The sequence below is a fragment of the Notothenia coriiceps genome, unplaced genomic scaffold (assembly GCF_000735185.1).
Source record: "Notothenia coriiceps isolate Sejong01 unplaced genomic scaffold, NC01 NC01_scaffold00000668, whole genome shotgun sequence".
In the NCBI taxonomy this organism is placed as follows: Eukaryota; Metazoa; Chordata; class Actinopteri; order Perciformes; family Nototheniidae; genus Notothenia; species Notothenia coriiceps.
The window spans coordinates 126746-141799 of NW_011333369.1; the positions used below are offsets into that span (position 1 = coordinate 126746).

General features: G+C 42.5%; 1 protein-coding gene across 6 annotated transcripts in view; it reads left to right on the forward strand.

The window, feature by feature from the left end:
- Positions 1–15054, forward strand: part of zmiz1a (zinc finger, MIZ-type containing 1a) — a 100236-nt gene that overhangs the window by 1192 nt on the left and 83990 nt on the right. The gene's annotated exons all lie outside the window — the stretch shown is intronic.

Sequence of the window (15054 nt, forward strand, 5' to 3'; positions counted from 1 at the left end):
CCAGCTCTCCTACACACATGCTCTTCCTTCTTTTCAGTGGCTGAATGGGCTACTGACACACACACACACACACACACACACACACACACACGGTTTCCCTGACATGCAACTATCTGAATCCCTGACAGTGAACAGCAGTGCCACATTTGTTAGCCCCTTCTACAGGGGGAGTGTGGATGAGCTGCTTGACTCAGCACAGCCCTAACTTTGGCGGACCCTCCCCGTAAAAATTCCTCCCATCTGGATGTGAGGCCAGCCAGGGCAGAGCGCAGCAGAAAAGGGGCTCCTGACGGGAGGAGGAGGAGACCGCCCCTCTTTCATTACCCTTCCACAGGACAGCTAAACTTTGGGAGGGGGTGAAAGAAGAGCCTATATCCTTGTTAGTAAGGTGCTGAAGTTAAAGGGAACGTGATAAGGAGCAAATCAGCAATCCTTTGTTGTTGTTAAACACTCGTGGAGTTTTGCAATATCTATTTCCACCCATATCTTCGTGACTGTGCTACTATCCTGTTATCATTATGCAGGTGAGATAACAAGCAGAGATACTGTCACCACCCGCAGGAAATCTGTTTAAACGCCTCAGAAATCAGTTTCCTTAAAAATCTGACACAGTCTCAACAAAAAATGAGTTATTATGGGATTAACACAGTGACTTTTTATTGCACAAGTCTTGCATTGGATTGCAGGTGTTCACATTATTGTGTCCTCTTCTGGTTAAAGAAAGTGTGTAAACAGATCTTTGGATGGGTGCACCCTCCAGTGTCTCCCTCCTTGGTAATTTAAATTGGTGATGTAATGAAATTGTTTCAGCAGCAACACTTGTGAGCGGCACCACATTAATTAGTGCTTTGAAACTTTTTTTTAATATTCCCCTGACAAACCAAAGCAGTGTTAAGTCATCTCAGAAAAGCATGAAAAGAAGGCACACTCGTTGACAGTGGTTTACCTGATCAATTGTGAAAGAAAGAGGGCAAGGAATTAAAGCCATCTGAAACTGTTTGAAACTTGGATGTTTGTGTGTGTGTGTATGTGAGAGTTTTCTTTCCTTCTGTTGTCCCTCCTGAGGCCTCTCTGCAACCAGCTAGCCATTCAGGCTTTGAGACAAGACAGAAGAGTGTCTGATTCACTAAACAGGCTAAAGGCTCCAGTAGACTCACTTTCAAATCAAATGTAGGCTCTTTAAGAAAGTGCTGGCTTGGGTGCAAAAGCAAGTATGCTCACTGAGAATGGATCTTCTGGCCCTCTACAGCACAATGTGTAGGAGATGATGCCAGAAATCAGTTGGGAAAATAGCGAATATTATAATCAGACACAAAAAGACAACACATGCACTGGCAGAGCTACAAGTGAAAGCCAAACAAGAGGAATAATATGTATGTTTATATGCAACAGTATGCTTGTGCCCTAAACCAAACAAGGCAACAGAATGGAGAGATTACCCTCAGTAAAAGCCAATATGGTTGTACAATATTTGAATTAATGATTACAATAAACAATTATCTTGAATAAATCAGGCTGCAACAAGTTAAATAACAGATTCAAGTATCAGGTTCGAACACATGCAGCTATTATTCAAACTCAAGGTTGTCATTCTTCACATTTCTTCCAGTAGTGAGTGTACACACTCCCTATCTTTGCACTTCCACACTAAAACTGCTTAGAAGTGTCTACAGGAAAAACAACCAATTACTCGTGTCGGAGTAATTAGCTTTTGTTACTCAGCAATTTACCAAGTTGCACCGTCTCTGCTGCTATTTACTGTGTGTCGGCACAGCTGCAGCCTGCTAAGTGCTTAAAACCTGGCGAACGCTAATCAATGTTTTGACAGCCTGACATTTCATCTAACTGTTCATGTTGGTTCGAGGAATGCTGTGAAATACTTGCAGCCTGTTCACTTGACACAGATTTTTAGTAGACTGGTGTCTCGCCATAAGCCAAAACCCACCCACTTGTGTCCCGAGCAGAAGTCAGCCTTTGTTTCTGTCTCTTTCTCTCTCTCTTTCTGTCTTTCTGTCTCACTTGTGGTGCGACTTGGCAGCATTTTTCATCTGGACTGAGCCTTTGTTTTCAATGCGTGCCTATTTTGGTCTTTTAATAAGGAAAAATTAGTGTTGCCTCAGAGCAATTTAAAGACTAATTTTCAGAAAAAGAGCTTAGAGGGAGTTAGAACCTGAAACATTCAGTTTGCGCTGAGGTTGTGCCCCTGTGTGAGACACTTAACTACTTCCTAAACCTTGTTGTAATTCTACCCATAAGTCTGCAGTTAAGCTCTCTTCAATCTGGTAATTGCAGTGGAACTAATAAAGAGAAAATGAAGCACCCAGCAGATGTAACTCATACAGCCGACTGACTGTGATGACATCAGTTTGGTATAGAGAGTCAAAGTGGGCCAACGTGAAGCGCGGGGATAAAAAAACCTCAATGCCACATGCTTGTCACCACTGTCCTTCAAGCTGCAAACCTTGCACTGTGGTTTGGCTTGTGGCGGGTTGGTTGAGACTCCCGAGGTGGCTGCGAAAGTCAGGAGAGGCATTGTAAATAATGCTCAGACCTAGAGCAAAGCATATAACCTCAAAGGAAGCAGCAAACAGAATTGTTTGTTCACCAACTGTAAAAAAACTATACAGTAGCTGTACTGAGCTACTATCAGGTCGGTGAAACGGGGACAGTGCTGTTAAGGCCCAGAAGCACTAAAGCCACATCAAGAACTAGCAGCGACTGACGCTGAGTGTTGCATCGCCTCACATCGCCTCACATCACCTGATCAAACTCATGCTTTAACATAACGCAAAGACTTCAGCCATTGGCCAAATAGCATGTATCATAAAAATGGAAACCAGGAATATAGGACTGGGTTAATCAACTGTGTTTTAATACATTAAATCAAAGCAGTGTTTGCAGACACTTTAACATCACACTTGCTCACCATTAGCTTTTGACCAGATGGCCATGTTGTTGCAAAATATTTGTGTATTGAAATGATCCGATGAGAATGAGTAGACCCTTCTGTTTGTGCCGTCTTGACTTTAGCAATCTGAGTGTTTTGCACCACGTCTATGTCTCTTCTTGTGCACTGATTTTTTTTTAAGGCAGTACAGCCAATCAGAGTGGGGCTGCCTACTAGTGAAAGACCGACATTGGCTGATTTGGTGTGTAGTTATTTGCATTAAATCGTGCAAAACATTGTTTTGCATTGAAAGGATTATGTGTTGTTTAGAGATGGTCTATCTGTTTAAGTGGCATAATGTAAGCAACATCAGAACAGAACAGTCACTTCAACCTTGAGCTCTCCCAACATCAGGGAGACGCAGTCCTCTAAGTGCTTTTTTTCCAAGACAAGAGAGTGAAACGGAGTGCAAGGAGGGAGAAAGTGAATAGAGAAGTTGCTGGCCAACCCCTGTCACCGTCTCATGCATGTTTGATTTGATGTTCTTTGAGAAACGAGTGCATGGAACGTCACAATGTCCATGTCTCGTTCCCATCCATCGCGAGGCTGGGGCCCTTGAATCATAAATGACACCCGGCCTCACCAGGAACAATATGAGAGTCGTTGCCCTCACAGGAGGAACAAAATGTTCCCTCGATCCATCCATCCATTCGCCCACCGCTGCCGCCTGCACTCAGGACTTCTCACCATCGCAAGCAATTACCCTCACTTTCTTTTTTGCTGATGAAATCCTCACAGAGTCTGTCTCAGCTCTGTGTTGTTTAGGCGCCTCTGAGAGAAAAGGGTAGCGATGGAGAAAAAAAGAGATAGTATGTGAGTGGCGTTGGCGTGTGTCTGTTTGGCTTGTAAATCCTGTTTAAGCTAAACAAACTCATTGTCCACATCCTCCAACTGCGCCCTCTGTGTGTGTGTTGTGTGTGCCTTCCCTCCTCCTTCCTCCCCTTCTCCTTTTGAGTTGTAAGTACAGTCCCTAATTAGTCCCCTCTCCCTCTTCATGCTGGGTCAGTAGGTTTACGGTTTCAGCGCTGATCTGCTGTGTTTGCCTTGTCTCTCCTGATACTGGAGCATGCCTGCAAGCCAGCGCAGACTGCAGCCTCCTCCAAGAGGTCTTCACACCTTACACAGCATCCCACATGGGTTCATTTGCCAGACAGCCACTCAGGACTGTACTCATGCTCACGCTCATGCAGCTTGCCCAGCGCTTGAGCTCATGCCAGTTATTACTCAAACCAGCCCAGCAAATAGATGCACCTGCTGTGTTGAGTCAATACGTTAAAACCTGTTATGTTTTCAAACAACTGCAATGCATTTAGAAGAAGATTCTTAGTTTTACCTACCCTCTACACAGCATGTTATCAAATCCTCCTTGCTCATAGCCTACAATGATCCTTTTTCTAAAGATAAGATGCCACATGCTATGTTTATAATATCATTTGCGCTATAAACAGTCTCTTGTCTAGTAGGCAGTCTCTCGAAGTGTGCGTGGTGATGTTGATTTTCTGGTAGAGGTTGCGTGGGAGATGGAGAGAGTGATGGCAGAGATTCTCTGAAGGCGGTCGAATTGTCTCCAACATGGCCTCCAGGAATACATACTTCCTTGTTTTCTGACAAAGTAAATTAACCAGGATTTGCTAATGCAAAGGGACATCGTTTATTCTTTGCCTGCGATGTCAGTTATGATGCGGAGAGAGAGTCGTGCAGTTTGCTCTCACACAACGCTAATTCCTACACATGCATGCAGTGCAAAGGCTAAAATATGGTGGATTTGATGAGTAGTAGATTTCAGTTGTCTTTAAAGAGGATAATACAAATACTTTTTTAAGGCAGGGGGAAAGCTGTACACTAGATGTTGATTTTTCGGTCGTGTCCGTCAATGAAACCAGCCATGGTTGTTATGGAGAGCCCCTCAAATCATATTGGCATATAATCTTGAGCTCCACTGCCCCTGCTAAGAGTGTTTTCTTACTGCCTTTCAACATTGCTCAGTGACAGAAAAAGTCTATTACTTTGTGCAGTGTGTTTGGCCGCCTGGTGCCCTCCCCTCGGTTTTGACACTGGCGGTTGAGCCAGGCGCTTTCCCAGGGTTCTGAGAACTGACATCCCTTTCATTTTCCCGCCTGGGCGGCCCAGATAAAGGGGCATATTTTAAACCTCTGTGTGGATACACCGACTGAAAAGAGAGACGGGCTGGTGGGCCGGGGCTGAGCTACAGCATTAACTTCACAGCTTTAACAGGGGATAGGGAAGGTCGAGTTTTGATGAGGGGTGTAACAAAATATAAAGTCTACTTTATTAAACAGTGATCTCGTTGATAATGGATGGTTGGAAGTACTATAACTGGCTGCAGACCTGACTTTGCAAATATCACAAGCATTATCTACAATCTCACTGCAGATAACCCATCTCCCTCGTTTATGCCTGGTCTATTACAGGGGCAATGTGTTTCACCACTTTTTTCTAATCTCCCCCTCTTACAAGTACGTCCTCCCAGCAAACCAAAGCCAGGGTGGAAGCCGTCGTTTATCATATCAGTAATGAGACCAGGCTAATCGTGTGTATTCCGGAGACAGCAATGATACACTGCTTGGAGCTTGCCAGGGATCAGCCTCTAAACAATGTTTATCATTGTCTCCCAGGGCTCTTTAATTATCTGGCAAACACTATTGACAAAACAGCAAGGGTCCTTATGTTTTATGATTTTTAAAGGATGCTGGGTTGCTGTCACAAAATGCTCACTTGGTGTTGTGTTCTTAAGAATGTGTTTTGACCGAGAAAAACTGATAATCACATGCTTTTTCAAATGAATTTGAATGAAAAACCGAGAACAGGGATGTTTTTTGTGTCTCTAGAATCCTTCACATTTTGTAGAAAGAGCAGGAGCAGTTGATTTAATTAGATCCAGATCTGGTGCTCTATTTATGTTTGCACTTCCAAAACACAGTTGTATTGTTTAGTGATAAGAAGAGAAGAGAGATGATCTGTGCGGAAAACATTTCTTAATCTCCCAAATGCTGGACTCAGTGCTGCTAGCATGGCAGAGGACTTCTAGTCTTGTTTTAATTCTAAGTACACTCATTGGGAACGTTTATTTTGAAGAAAATGTAGTAGAATTAGTCAATTTCCAAGTAAAACATCCAGTAGAAAGAGGTTTTGTTAATAGCTCCTCTGTCTGCTCCTATGCCAACAAGCACCCATTAGTTCAGATTACATATATTAGCAGAATCTAATACACTTATTACACATCTCAGCTGCCATATTGCTTTCACAGCCATCCTGTAACCTTTACTTGACTCCCCAGTGGGAGCTGAGTGGATGCTGAATGGTATGTGTTGATATTGTTAAAGATACACGTGAGGACATCACACGCTTCATGTGTGACTCATATATTTGGATGAGAAGGGGAAATGGGGGGGGNGGCGGGGTTCCATACCCACAGCCAGAACCCCTGCCACATCTTGAGGCTATTGCTCAATATCTGTGGCTACAGTCTGAAGGAGAAATGTCTGAATGGATAATCGCTGGTCAACAACAACAGCAGACAGACAAAATGTATGTTACCTCCCCCCACACAATTACACACATCACACCCCCATCCTCTTCTCCTTGTCAGGTCTCTGTAGCCATGTCTCCCAAGATATCAAATCAACATGATTGTTTAACAAGAGAGGAGGTGTGTCTTATTGATGGTTGCATGGAATCACCTTTGCTGTTCTGTGTGTGTGTTTGTGTCTGTGAGAGTGAGAGCAAGAGAGGGAGGGGGGTTGGGGGGTGGGAACCGTAGCGGTGGCTTGGGGTGAGGTCCTGCCCTGATTTTCTGTGGAATTCCTTTGTTTTTGGAAGCCAGAAAGGGGGAAACTGAATCTGCGTAGCCCGGGGGTCTCTGCTCCTTGAGAATTCTCTGCACACATCCCTCTGCCGCCAGCCCTGATGGTTTTAGGGGTGGCTCTGTTTTCAAAGCTCGGGACAGCCAAGGTGTTTTTCACCTTCCAGAAAAAGGAGAGTGGGGGAAAAAATGATGACTACACCAGGCAAAGCGTCTCTGGCCTGGAGGGACTCGAACATTTGCTCCATATTTTAAGGCTACGGATATGAAAGGCAATTGTAGATTCTGTCACTCAGTACACAAAAGATACCTTCCTGTGAATATGGATGGAGAACGCAAGCAGAAAGAGCACTTTCTTTATTGCAAGAAAAGTGTGGTGCAGCAATTTCCTAATGTTTTCCATTTGTAATAATCCTCCTCTGCAGATTAATAAGTTATTTAATTGTGTTTCACGGCCACTGGAAGGGGCCAAGGCTGCTGCAGAAATGTTGTCAGCTGCTCCTGCAAGCTGGAAATGTCACCTTACATTCATGGCTCATTAAGTCTGATAAACCTAGGGTAATGGTGTTAAAATTGTACAAAGGTATCTCCGTTTACTCCGTGCCACAAGTTTTCCGTGACCAGATTCTTATCTGGGGGGCTGTCGCTTTAAGTAACTAACTTCCACAAAGCCGAGCTTTTCCCTCTCGTTTGAAGGGGGCTCGTGTTGAGCGAGGGGGGGAATTGAATAGGCTTGTTGCCTGCCTCCATTGAGCCAGCTTCATTCTTCGCTGTCCCTTGGAACAGGCGGGAGTGGGGGCTTGAGAAAAGGGAGCTGGCAGAGGAAAGGGGAAAAGGAGAAGGGCTAGGAGGTCTGGTCACGTGAGCAATGATAGTGTTCGTGCTGGTCCCTTTCAGGCTGTCACAGTAAATCTGTTTGACTTGTCACTTTGTAAATCATTACGAAGGCTAAAAGCCTCTCTATTGGATTGTGGTGGAAGGGGGGAGGCGGCAGGTTTCCTTTGTGCCTTCTTGACGATGATGATAATCAAGTTTGTTTCTGGCCATCCTGCTGTGAGGCTATAATTAGCTCCATTCTTTTCTCTTCTCATCCTCTTTTTTGCGTGTTGCTCCTCAAAGCAAAAGTGGATTCATTGTGCGGAGGTCATATGATGAGTTGTGTATAGAAGCATCAATAGCTTCTGAACACTTCTTTAGTCTGATCAGGCTTTCTACTGTAGATTCAGAAGCAGGGATGGTGTGTTTGCTGCATAAGATTGTTATTAAAAGTGCTCCATCCTCCCTGCCTGTGCTGAACCTATTTAAAAGTGCATGTGAGGTCTCCTGATCCTCCCTCAGGTCAGTCAGGGAGAGTCTAAGCTTGAGGTGTGTCTAAACTTGTAGTGTCACTCTCTGACCGAGCTGTCAGACAGAAACATGACAGAGCAGATCTCATCCGGCCGATGAAGTCTGCGCGGTGTGACGTCTGATTTCCGAGGGCAAACTCCATCTCCTTGCATTTGTCCTCTCCCTCTCTTGTCTCTTTTCTCTCCAGTCCTTTTTCACACCATGCTTCCTCTGTGCCCACCCTCTTCTCTCCTTTTGCCTCCCTCCCTTTTTCTTTGGTGTGTGTGCCAGCAGCACTCGTGCCTGGAACAGAGCACAAGGGCAGACATCTGTCGCACTGTGTCCCTGATCTGATCTGTGGCTCAAAGCATCGGGGTCATGAAGAGTAGCAGCAGCCCGTCCAGATATCACGGGAGACAATCTGAGAGCTCTATCTCAGTGTTTTGGTCTTTATGTGGCACTATGTGAACCCGTCTATCTCACAGAAATGCACACACCATGGTATTAAACTGTTGTCTCTATGTGGAGACGTCTGTCACTTGGACTGAATAAGTCAAATGGTGCTGGCAGTGTCCCACGTCTTCCTGACAAAGCTCTTTCTTAGACTCACAGTTGCAGAGAGCAGAGCCAGACATCGCTTTTATCTGGCTGTTTGTCAGCTGCAATGGTGTGCAGTGGATCTGAATGAAGGATTTTGACAGTTAAACTGGATCTTTGAGCCTGAGGCCGCACCATTAATGACGAACCTAATGACAGAATGAATAAAAGGTTGTTAATTGCGGCTGCTCGGTTGTGTTAGTGAGAGTGTAAGTCTGGATTGACATACACAGCGGTTGCCAAGTTTGATATTTCACATACCTTCTTGAGAGATTAATGGCTGTGTATTGATCGCACTCAGAGTTTTGACATCTATTGGTTTTGGAGTGGCAGATTTTTCCTCAAAGCAGGTGAGTTCATGTGACAAGACTGGTAAATGCTTAGCTTCATGGGAAAATTCCTACAAACTACACAAATCCTGCACTTTATTTAATATACATGTTCTAACATTTTCTAGGCTTCAATGTAGGGCTGCTCAATTAATCGTATTTTAATCGCAATTACGATTTTGGCTTGCAACGATTATGAAAACAACATAATCGAAATAAAACGATTTTTTTAATTAATTTTTTAATTATTATTTATTAAAAAAAAAAGATTATATATTCTTGTATTGGTTTTTCAATTGAATTACGGTACACTTAAAGTTCAGGGTAATCAACTGTTAAAAACATACTACACATTGTTTTTCAATAAATTGATGTTTTCAAAGTAAATGGATAATCTTTTTTAATAATCGTGATATCAATTATTGACCCAAATAATCGAGATTATGATTTTTGCCATAATCAAGCAGCCCCACTTCAATGTGTTACGATTCATTTCATCAATAATTTACTTTAACTTGCACGGAATTCAATCTGATGGGATGTCAGATCCATCAAACTCCATTCAGTTCAATGTTTCCCTTAAGTTATCTGAACGCAGTGATGCATTCGACAGCAGAAGGTACAAATCTCCTCGCGCTCGTGTGTTTGAAGTTCCTACGACATCTGAGATTTGAGAGCAACCTTTGTAAAGCAAGAAACAACTAAATTCACATGCTCCTTTTCACTTCCATGTTTACTCACTTGCCATTTTGATTTGATTTCCCGACAACACAGCTTGTCAGTGCAAAGCTTGTCAGCGATCGACTGTCAGCTCTCAGATGTTGGAGAGTTTTGAAAATGGTTCCTGGTTGCAACTAAGATACCAAACAATTGTAGAGCAGCTTTTGAAAAAAGGCATAAAGGTTACAATGGTATCTAAAATAAGTTTTTACTGTCTTAAAATTCATATTCAAGTTTATTTCATCGGCACCAAAGGTTGTCTAAAAGGCAGGGAAAGGAATAAAAATAGGAATATAACATTTTGGTGTGCTTTAAAAAAAGCTGGTGATAAGTAAGTGTCGTTTTTCAGTGGCTATAAAAGTCCTAATACAATAAACAAGGCACGTAGTACAATAATCCCAAAATGCTCGCGTTTTAAAGGTCCTCCTGAGTCTCGCAAATCCATTGGTTTGGTCCTTTAAGATGAATCAGTTAGCCCATTTGATTAACTCAAAGCCTCTGGAATACTTTACAAAGCCCATCCTGACTCAGTGAATCTGAAGCTGCTTTGATTCAGCTCGTCTCACGTGAGTCAGCAGAGTCATGGAGTAAAAGGGTAGCATGTGTGACGAGCAGATTAGCCCCCTTTATGACACACGTCCTCTGTCAAAAGGAATATCTTAACATCTTGTTTACTTAGTATAAGTCTCTGAGATGGAAATCAGGCCCAGATTAGATCAATGGTAGACACGGCTGTTATCTTTTAAAAGATAATTGACCTGTGACACTTAGTTGGCAGGAGCCCAAACCCATGATGGCTCCATGATCTGCATGTAAATGCTTTGTCAAGTGAAGAGAACAGTAAGGGAAATAGATGTTTACATAAGGTCATTACATAGAGGTTATACTAAGTAGGTTACTATATATTATTCTACATATGCAATGTATATATGCAGCCCTTCAATAGCCTTGCTGCTTTAGTTTAATGTAATGTAAACTTAAACGCCTATATACACTTTAAAGACATACAAAAAACTGCACATTTCAGATAACATTGACACAGCAAATATTAGCTGGCTCGCTCTGTGCATTCATTCTTTTCACGTACAGTATAATAGCCAGGTCTCACAGTATGTCAAAACACCATGTCAGAGCTGAAAGTGATATCTTCATGGTGCTTGTTTTTTCTACAAAACCCAAAGATCTTTAAAGAAGATATTTTAAACGATATAAAACAGAGAAAAGATTGAACCAGCAAATTGTTTTCATTTTTCTCGCGGATTAATTCAGTGTAATTATTCCCGTCTGTTCTCTGTTCAATCAACAGATGTTTATTTATATAGCCCAATATCACAAATGTTACATTTGTCTCAGTGGACTTCACAGTTTGTACAGAATATCAGTATGACAATACAACACCCTCTGTCCTTTGACCCTCACATCGTACAAGGAAAAACTTCCAGAGAGAAACTCCACAGTTTAAAGGGGAACATGGGAGAAACCTCAGGGAGAGCAACAGAGGAGGGATCCCTCTCCCAGGACGGACAGACGTGCAATAGATGCCGTGTGTAAATCGAAGAGATAATACATTTTACAGCATAGGTAGACCGAATGTTTGGAAATGCATGTGTCTATAATAAGAAGATGAGTCCACGAGGATTTCAGCAATCTTGTGGGAGCCATCAGGGAAGTAGTATGATGAGAGTCAGGCAGGACCGCAGAGACAGGTTCAGCCACGACTCGAAGTCCAGGACTCAAATCCAGAATTCAGGACACAGGATCCAGGACTCAGGATCCAGGATTCAGGATTCAGGATCCATGACTCCGGATGCCTGCATCCGGAGTCATGGATCCTGAATCCTGAATCCTGGATCCTGAGTCCTGGATCCTGTGTCCTGAATTCTGGATTTGAGTCCTGGACTTCGAGTCGTGGCTNTGCAGGGTTGTTGGTTGTTCCTAGAGTCTCTAAAAGTACAATGGGAGCCAGAGCCTTTTCTTATCAAGCTCCGTATTTGTGGAATCAGCTTCCAGTTTGTGTTCGGACGGCAGACACCCTATCCGTTTTTAAGAGTGCGCTTAAGACCTTCCTTTTTGATAAAGCTTATAGTTAGGGCTGATTTTGCTGCTATAGTCTTAGACTGTCGGGGGACACCTTACTTCTTCCTTCTCTCTGTCTGTACCTGTGTACTCTCATGTTCTGAATAACCCAGCTTCCCCAAAATTTCTTTTTGGTGTCTATCTACGCCGGGATCCTGAGTCGTGGCTGATCCTGTTGCTGTGGTCCTGGATCCTGAGTCCTGGATCCTGAGTCCAGAGGCCTGTACTACAAATCTAGTTCAACATATCCTGGATATGTTTGAGTTAGCCGGTTGACCTAATCCAAAACAAATGCGCTAAGCGGACCTACGACGCGGGTTATCAACTCGATCGCTCAAGCCAGCCGTACCCTACTTTAGGGTGCGGTTCACATAAAAGGTCGGTATTGAGCGTTCCACAATCCAAAACTGGGACAAGCGCGAGGAGGCCCGCGCAGCGCTCCATACTTCGGCTGAGTTGAAAGCAGTCAAACCTATATATTTAGACGTATGAACAAAGCTTCAACTTGTAAAGAACTTCCATAAACGTAGAACAACTTGTGATCAGGGATAAAAAGCACATAATTGCACCGCGAGGTGAATACAAGCTGGGTAAAGAAAAACGGTCTTAATTGCGTTAAAATCAAAAACAGTTAAGATATTTCACTGCCCCGTCTAAGACACGATGTGGAATCGAACTGCCACCCAAACCCAAAACCAATAGAGAATACATCTGGACTCGGGTGTTTCGTCCAAACCTCTAAACTCGTTGCTGCCTTATAAAATAAAATACTTCTGCATTTTACAAAGGTATTTACCACTGTTAAGTTGCGCACGGCCAATACGCCTCCAAGAAGGTGACTAAAGATAAAGAAAAAAATGGATTAATATCATGATGTTAGATCCCAAAACAATGAATGATAAATGCCCAAACAACATCGACGTCTGCCACTCACAGCTTGCAGCCGGAACTGTAGCCCTAATCGTCCAATGTTTTAAACTAATTGACCATCCGGTTACCTGTTGAGCAAGATATTAAAGTAAGACTTTCTACAGCTAATTTGTCAACTAAAACCGTAAATAAGTCAGATTGTGCTGAGATGGGTAAGAGTGAAATTGCATAATCCCTCTTCTCTTCATGTCATTCACAACCAGTCCGTGATTTTGGACGAGAGTTCATTTCCTGGCAAAACGCGTATTTAACCTATTATTTCCCTTGAATACCTGTAAACGAGTTAAATAAATGAAAAATAAAAATCATGTGACAGAAGTATACGTTGAAAACAAATGTACCAGCTAACATTGCCAACGGATAAATTGGGCAGTTTTTACGATTTTTACACTTAGACATGAATCAACTAATCCAGGAAAAAAAATTCAAAAATAGTTGATGCAATATTATGTTCCTGAGTAAAGTCAGTGGAAAACGTGGAAGCGAGTGTCTCATTCGCAACATAGCTACACCACAAGGTAAGAGATTAAAGGCACCCACTCCACTACACCTTTCAGTGCAGGATAGAGCCCAAGTACGCCAATGCAAAAGAAGGGTCAATTGCTTAACAATTAGACACTAAGCGCGCTTTGCGAGAAGCGTATCAACAGTAAACAGTAAACTTATCATCAAAAGTTATTGTCGTGTCAAGGGATCCTCTCTACCACTGACATTATTAGCGCCACACAAGTTAGGTTGTGTAACCAATTGGAAAATTTCGCTGTGCAATTGTGGATTTCCAGGCGCATGTGGGGTAGAAGGATATGGAGTAGGTCAAAACTCGGCAAAAAAGATTGAAAAGGCAAACAGATAGATATAATGAATAAAAACCACATCAGTAGAGACAGAAATCAAATCAACCGTTAACGGAAATTCTGATTACTCAAGGCCCAACAATGGCAAAAATAGGACAAGTTAACACTAAGGAAAGAAGCCATTTATAAACAGAATACAAAGGAAGTAGGAACAGGCCGCAAATCCTTTGTCGGAGTAGTAGAAAGGATCAGAGATTAAACAGCAGGATAAAATTGGGGTCAATCGTGATTAAACTTCATTCACTTGCTCTGAATTGAAAACATTTCCAAAAAACTGGCTTGTGATTGTTGCCACACAACCAGCAGAAACAACATTACATTCATGTTTTTTAAGCTGGCCAGACGCTTACAAGCAAAAAATCATCTGACGAAAACTGCACTGAACCAAAAACTTAAACACCAGGGTAACATGGATTTCAAAACGATATTTCACAAGTAAACTCAAGAATGAAAGTAAAAAAACAAAGCTGAAACTTAAAAANTTTTAGTAATCGTGATATCAATTATTGACCCAAATAATCGAGATTATGATTTTTGACATAATCGAGCAGCCCTACCCGACAGTCTAAGCCTATAGCAGCTAAACTAACGTGTCTTCGTACATGCACTCCCTTAGGATAGGGTGAGGGAAAAGAGTAGGAATTAAGATGTATGCGCCACATCTATACCATGAGCGCATTGCTCCTAAATATGTGTTCTGGCACCGACACCAATCAACCGTTGTGCGTCGACTCGGCAGGGATCAAGGCACGTATATATGCCTCTCCCTGCTTCCACTGTCTACACACACAACCAAAGGACATACCATCAGTAAGGAAAGAGAGTAAGAACTAAAATGTATACCTGTTGTCGATAACTTTTCTACTAATATTATAACAATATCGAAGTGGATTATGTTAATTAAATCATGGTAGGTCTTGGCCATGGTAGGAAATTGTGATTGTGATTAATTCAGTAATAATTATGAAGCCCTAATTCCCATTAGCATCAGCTGTATTTTGTGTTAAGTAGTAGTTCAAAAATATTGTAACGCTAACATACTAAACTAGGACGGTAAACATGGTAAACAATACCAACCTAAACCAATACCTGTTAAACGTCAGCATATAAACATTATTAAAGTAAGCAAGCTTGCTTTAGCATTCATCTCAAAGCTATGTTACACTCTACAGTGCTTTACAACCTCAGAGAGCTAATAAAATATGTTTTTCTGTCAGTCCATTATTCCATTAAGCAAATGATAATCCTAGCACTGCATGTAAACATCCTTTCCTTGTTTAAATAAAAGCAGAGCCTGCACCAGAACTCTCGAGACAAGTAGGATACTCTTAGTAACCTCTCTGTGTGCCTGTTATGCAGCAGCAAGAAAAAGGTGTTTTATACTGATGACAGGCAAGGTCGGGCCAGTGAAACAGGACAGTGCGAGTCTGGAGGGGGAGGGGGTGGCGGGGG